The 7,108-nt window shown below is 52.2% G+C and overlaps 1 pseudogene; it reads right to left on the reverse strand.

Annotated features, from left to right (window-relative positions):
- Positions 1-1,314: 1,314 nt before the first annotated feature.
- LOC139675369 (olfactory receptor 14A16-like) lies at positions 1,315-4,446 on the reverse strand (annotated as a pseudogene).
- Between the last annotated feature and the right edge of the window lie 2,662 nt (positions 4,447-7,108).

A 7,108-nucleotide genomic window follows, 5' to 3' on the forward strand; every position in this document is an offset into this window, starting at 1 on the left:
CCCATTGCTGAAAGTGTGTCCTTGATGCTTTTGCCTCCTCTCTCATCATCACTTACACTTTGGCTGTATTGGCTATGCCTGCTTCCATCTCAGTGTCTGCCTTCCCACCGTCTTCAGAACAACTCTGAGGTGCATTGCTCAGATCCCAGATGAGTAGCACTCAACACCCTGCAGACTCTGACTGTCCCTTCTGGTCACTTCAGACAGGTGCAGAATTCTCCTCTTGCCCAAAGAAAAGCACCTCATGAACCAGTGTATCTCTGTTCCTTCCTGACCTGGATCAGAGAGCTCAGGAGCAGTAAGGGATACACAGTGCAGCTGACTTGATTATGCCCAGACCTCTGTTGTGTTGTGTGTGTCACTCGACACTCAGCAATGCTGTCACAAGCCTGTGCTTCATATCTAGGAATGAAACACCCACCCTCTTTTCGCGGAGGCGTTACTTTGCTCAGCTGTAGAAACGGTGAACAGAGCTGTCTGTTTCTAAGGAAATCCTCTGAAAGCTCCAGAGGCGATGGTGACAGTGAATGCCAGCAGGGGTGGGATTTGCACCATGTGACAAACGCCGTGCTGGACTGGCCGGCGCTGTGTCCCCGTCCCCCGCCCGGCCCTGCCCGCGGTGGTTCGTGCCCGGCCTCAGCCCAGGCTCCTCTGCCCGTGTCTCTCACGGCACAGTAATACACTGCCGCGTCCCCAACGCGGGGCTTAGAGAGCCATAGGACGGTCCAGCGACGGTCAGCCGAGACCGACATCAGCCCCTCTGGGTCCCGCACCTCTTTGGACCCTTTAGCAGCCCGTGCGAGGAGTTCGAGGTTTCGACCCGGGAGCTGACGGTAGAAATAGATGAAATCGCTGGTCTCCATGTTGGGCTGTGAGCAGTTGATGGAGATGCCGGTGTTCTCGGTGGTCTCCACCGATGGCTCCTGCCGCACCTGGGCTCTGCCGGCACGCACTGCCGGGGAGTTAAAGAGGAAAAATGGACAGAATTGCTTTTTGCACAGAAGTAGCCAAGGCCTTCCAGAGACCATGGAGAAGAGGAGGGAGATGGACAGGAGGATAGATCGGGGGCAGAGGTCTGTGATGAAGCCAGGTAGGACGCCAGTCTCTAGGGCTTGCGCGGCCATCCTAGCCCCAGCCCCGACACCGACCCTCCCCGGCCGCCAGCCCCGCTCACCGAGCAGCACCGCGGCCAGCGCCGCCAGCCCCGCGCACCGCCACCGCCGCATCCCGCCGCTCCGCCGCCCGCGCCTCGCTGCCCCCGCCAGCCCCTGCTCTCTGCTGCGGACGCGCCGCCTCCTCTCCCCTCCTCTCCTCTCACGCCAGCTCCGCTCCGGAACTTTGCCCTGTGCCGGCGCCGGTCGGATTCTCGCCGGGTCCGGGCTGGTTGCGGAGCGGAGGCGAGAGCAGCGGGAGCGGGGCGGTGGTCGGGGCTCTGCACCGCCGAGGCTGCGGGGCCGGGTGGCCGGAGCGGGAGTGGTTTGCAGCGCCTTTCGCAGGACTGACACACGGTTTTCTCTCTTCGGCCCCATCATCTGTTCCTTCACATCTCCCCTTCACTGGCATGTGGGCACTCCAGAATTGTCCTTCAAGGCACATGGTTGCAAGAATGGCCAAGGGGCACGACAGGCAAAGGTCTTGCTGGCCTCAGCACTCTGGGCTGATTGCCTGTCATAGAGACCATCCCAGCTGACAGCGATTTAAAACGGGAAAAAATGCTGTGCTATATATGCAGAAAGAAAGGGGAATACGTGAGAGAAAAACAACTGTGCAGTCAGGAAGGTCAGTGATGAAGGAGGGAGAAGAACTGCTCCAGATGCCAAAGCTCATATATTTCTGTGGGCTGTGATGAAGTCCATGGTGAGACAGGTTGTCCTCTAGAGCCTGAGGAGGTACCTGGTGGACAGATATTCACCCTATAATCTTTAGAATAGATTCCAAGCCACAGCCAGTGAATGTGCCCTCTAAGGAAGGTGAGACCATGTGGAGAGTCCACATTAGAGAATAGTCCTGGCAGGACCACATTCTGCAGCAGATTTTCTGGCAGGACCTGTGAACAGAGGCTGAGGAATGCAGAGCTCCCTCCTGGTCTCCTTTATCACTCACTCCCAGAGTGGTGTCAGTGTGTTCTTTTTTATCACTTTCTCTTTTCTTTGTTCTTCTCTTGAGTAGAAAAAGGGATTGATATGAACCTTAGAGAAGTGGAGGGTCCTTGGGCTTCAGAACAGCTCTGAGATGCAGTACTCAGATCTCTGATGAGTCACACTTAAAGCACTGCAGACCCTGCCTTTTCAACACCCCAGGCAGGGGTAAAATTCTCCTCCTGCCCAAACAACAGCATTTCATGAAGTATCAATCTCTCTGCCTGCCTGGAGTGGATCAGAGCATCAAGAAGATTTTTGCTGAGTAGAAGTAAGGGATAGACATTGCAGGTGACTTGAGTATATCCAGACCTGTGCTCTACTATGTATGTCACCCAGCAATGCTGTCACAAGCTTGTGCTTATCTAGCAGTTAAAATCCCTTTTTTAACAGAGAAGTTACTTTGCTCAATATAGAAACAATGAACAAAGTTGCCTATGTCTAAGAAAATCCTCTGAAAACTCCAAACATGACGTATCAGTAAATATCAGCACAGGTGGAATTTGCACCATGTGACAAACCCCAACTCGAGGTCCACTTCATGATACAAAATAGAATTTCTCAGCATCTGAAGAGTCATAATAGTACCTGTGCTATCCCCCTTTTTCCTTTCAGTGTCACCATCAGTGAGCTGTATTTTAATCAGTTTTTTCAGTCAGTGTCATTTGTACTGGGATCCATGTACATCCATGCTCTGACCTCATATGCAAAATGTGAAAAAAAAAATTAAAAGCAATTCCTAATTTTCAGCAAAAATTTCCTTCGTTACAGACGATGTCCATTGACATTTTTTCTATCACTATATTCAGGAATCATTTTGTTTTCTCTGACTTCCTCCTCACTTCATCCTCTAGTCAAGTGTTCTGAGATTAAACAGCTGAACCTTTAGGTTCTTATTTGAAGACTGAGAGTGTCATTTCTCTCAGCCTTTCCTCATGTCTCCCAATTTAGAATCAGAGCATTGTTTAATTTGGAAGAGACCTCTGCGAGTTACCTGGTCCCATCCCCTGCCCAGAAAGGCTTATATAGAGCTGATTACCCAGATCATGTGAGATGGCTTTTGACTGTTTCCAAGCCTGGAGAATCCACAACTACTGTGCACATGCTGTGTCAGTGCTTCCTCACTCTCTGAAATAAAAATAACATGACGATAATAAAAACACAATGTGGAGAATACAAAGTTGAAGAAAGCAAAGAAAAAACCCAAGCCCACAACCAATACAGAAAAAAACCACAGAAGACAGGCTTGACCTGCAGCGAGTTCCATTCTGAATGTGATGTGGAAGACAACAGGCAGTTTGATGCTTCTGGAAAGCATCGAGTCATCATTTTCTTCAGGACATCCTTGATCTTCTGGTTCCTCAGGCTGTAGATGAGGGGGTGCACTGCTGGAGGAACCACCAAGTATAAAACTGACAGTGCCAGATCCAGGGAAGGGGAGGAGATGGAGGGGGGCTTCAGGTAGGCAAACACAGCAGTGCTGGTAAACAGGGAGACCATGGCCAGGTGAGGGAGGCACATGGAAAAGGCTTTGTGCCATCCCTGCTCAGAGGGGATCCTCAGCACAGCCCTGAAGATCTGCACACAGGAGAAAACAATGAAAACAAAACAGCCAAATCCTAAACAGACATTAACCACAATAAACCCAAGTTCTCTGAAGCTGAAGTTTGAGCAGGAGAGCTTGAGTATCTGGGGAATTTCACAGAAGAACTGGCCCGGGGCATTGCCCTGGCACAGGGGCAGGGAAAATGTGTTGGCTGTGTGAAGCAGAGCATTGAGAAACCCAGTGGCCCAGGTAGCTGCTGCCATGTGGGCACAAGCTCTGCTGCCCAGGAGGGTCCTGTAGTGCAGGGGTTTGCAGATGGCAACAGAGCGGTCATAGCGCGTGATGGTGAGGAGGAAATACTCTGCTGAAATGAAAAATGCAAACAGAAAGACCTCTGTAGCACACCCTGCATAGGAATGTCTCTGGTGCCCCAGAGGGAGTTGGCCATGGCTTTGGGGGCAGTGGTGCAGATGCAGCCCAGGTCTGTGAGGGACAGGTTGAGCAGGAAGAAGTGCATGGGGGTGTGCAGGTGGTGGTCAGAGGCTACAGCGCTGATGATGAGGCCGTTGCCCAGGAGGGCAGCCAGGGAGATGCCCAGGAAGAGCCAGAAGTTCAGGAGATGCAGCTGCCACGTGTCTGCCAATGGCAGGAGGAGGAACTGGCTGATGGAGCTGCTGTTGGGCATTTGCTGCCTCAGGGTATGGTTATCTGTTGAGTAGGAAAAGGCAGGACTGAGTTAGGCTAGACTTTATTAGCAAAACACTTTGCTTGCCTCATGGCAACTCAACATTCTGGGTCTTTCTTTTTAAGAAAAGAACACCTCTCTGCATCCCACTCCTCTGAGCTCTGGGTTTTGCTGGCTGATGGGGGCATTGGGAGCAGGGACCCGTAATGGGCTTCTGAGGAGTTCTTGCTCTGCAGAGAGAGGGAACTTGAAATGCAGGGTCATCTCAAATTAAATGGACTTGTGATACATCAAAGAGCTGCTCAAATTTTGTCCAAATGAAAAACTGATCTGAAAGAATTGTGTTTGTTGATGCAGTTGCACCCACCACAGTTAGCAGTTGTTGTGGATGTTTGAAATCACTGACATTTCTGCTGCATTGTAGGTCAAGTCGTTTGGGTCCTGAGGGGGAAAGGAGGGCTCCCTTAAAGCAGAGAGAAGTGCTGCTTTGCCCATCAGCCCTGTTCTCATCTGCCCTGTGCTGGCAGCTTGTAGCTGGATGAGCATCACACTCAACTGTTTCCCTAAAACAGCACACTGCTGAGAGCAGAGGAATCGAGGAGTCCAGTGCTGAAGAGCAGATTGATGGTTTCTTGCCTTTTATCATCTCTCCCCTCCCAGACTGAGGCACAAAACAATAATTTCATCTGCCCAGAGCATTTCCATGGATTTAGCACCAAGATGTTTCCTCCATGGGGATCCAAGGCAACATACAGATACTATCGTCAGACCTGTGCCCCTCTGCAGAGCACCCTGCAGCCCTGCAGGACACTCAGGGAAGCAGCTGAATGTCCTGAAGTTGCCTGGAGGGATCCTGTACACTTTGCTCCCAACGACACATCCCCACAGCAGAACCCAAAGGGTTTGTGTCTGGACAGAAAGCTGCCACCCCCAACCCCCTGCACTGGATCAGAAAAGCAAGATAACCAGGACAGCACAGGCAACAGGGAATGGCTGTGAAATGCCACACTACTGCTACCAAGGGAGGAGGGATACACAGAGACAGATGGAAATCAGGGCCTTGTCCTTTCCTGGGCTCTGGCTGCTGCAGAGCAATGCACATCTGAGCCCCCATGGGCCTGAGGGCAGGGACTCTGCTTAGGCTGGGAAAGGAGCCCAGAGAGAAGTTGGTCAGGGGAAGGTGTCTGTGCCACAGGGATAGTCGAGAGGTGCCCATGTGCCCCTCCCCAGCATTTCTGGCAGCAGCTCTTTCTCTCTCCCTGCCTGGTTCTGCTGGGCTGAGCTGTTCTTGCCAGCAGCTGCCTCCCTGTGCCCAGCTCAGCTCCCTCCAGTGCTCACAGAGCCCATGCCCACCCCACTGCCCAGGGGCAGCTCTGTGTGTGTGCAGGGGCTGAAGAGCAGATCCCAGACAAGCTGATATGGTAGGGGAGGGTAAGGTTTTCTGAGTGAATGTGCTTCCTGAGAAGTGTCCTTGGAAATGGCAGGAGGTACAATTGAAACTGAGAGAAGGCCTGACCCATTGCAGCTGAAGGACCTTGCCCTGCCCTGCTCATCCCTGCTCTGCTCATCCCTGCCCTACCATGAGGGGGTCACTTCTTCCACCCACACCTTTTCCCTGCAGGGCCCTGGGGAGCTTCTTGGCTGGGATGAGCTGACCCTGGCAGGCAGCAGAGTCCCTGCCCCAGCACACAGAGCCTTGGGCTGCAGGACCCTGCTCTGCAGGACAGCCCTGGGCACCCCTGGCTGTAACCCCACCCTCACACCCCCACAGCCAGCCCTGCCAGAAGGGAACCTTCTTGTCCTATCCCTCTGATGGTGCAGCAGGCAAGTCCTGTTCTGGAGCATGTTCTCCTGCTGCAACCAGGAAATCCAGGAGAATCATCCTGGGCAATTGTAAGAGACACTTCCAAGAACTCACCTGCACTGCTCTGCAGCCAGAGACTTACCCTGGCAAAGGATTGTGAAGGTTTCTCTGCTGATGAGCCCTCACCTGTCCTCCCAATCCAGAATCCATTTTAACCTCTTTCTCACTTCTCTTCTCTACCTTTGCTACCTGCAGGTCCAGCCCTGCTCTGCCATATGGCCACCTCCTCTCCACTAGAGGAACTGGGAGAGTCCTTCTGAAAGATCCTAGAAGTTGTGGGATGTGCCAGCTTTAGGAGATCCCTCCAGGAAGGGAAGTTTAACTTTCCTACAGCCAGAGCATTCTTCATTCAAATACTGTGAAGGTTTCTTCTGTAGTGAGAGCTCAGTCACCTCCCACTCAAGGCTGCCTCTAATCTCTATCACTTCTCTTCTGTGCCCTTGGTGGCTGCAGGCAGTGCCCTGAGCCCTGCTGGGCTGTGCACAGGAGCTGCTCCTGGGCAGAGCTGTCTCTCTGCAGCGCTGCTGCTGCCGCTTGCCAGGAGCTCCCTCTGTGCCATTTAACTCTTGAGGGTTTTATATTCTTTACCTCAGACTCAGTCCATTAGAGTAAATTCAAACAACTTCTCAGGAAGTCTAAGTGAGATTGAATTACTGAAGTTTCTTGCAGTGCTAATGGGTCCCACTGAGGGACAGGACTGAGAAAATGTCCCCAAATTCCAGTCAGAACACAAAACTGGAGGCAGTGCTGACAAGTATGGACAACAAGGGAAAGATGTTTCTCATGCTGAGTTAAACTGGATGTGTTTCAAAATTCAAAGGGCTAAACCCTGACCCCCAGTCCCTGGGAAGGAGGATCCTGTCACTCTGTCATTC

The sequence above is a fragment of the Pithys albifrons genome, chromosome 8 (assembly GCF_047495875.1).
Source record: "Pithys albifrons albifrons isolate INPA30051 chromosome 8, PitAlb_v1, whole genome shotgun sequence".
Classification (NCBI taxonomy): Eukaryota; Metazoa; Chordata; class Aves; order Passeriformes; family Thamnophilidae; genus Pithys; species Pithys albifrons.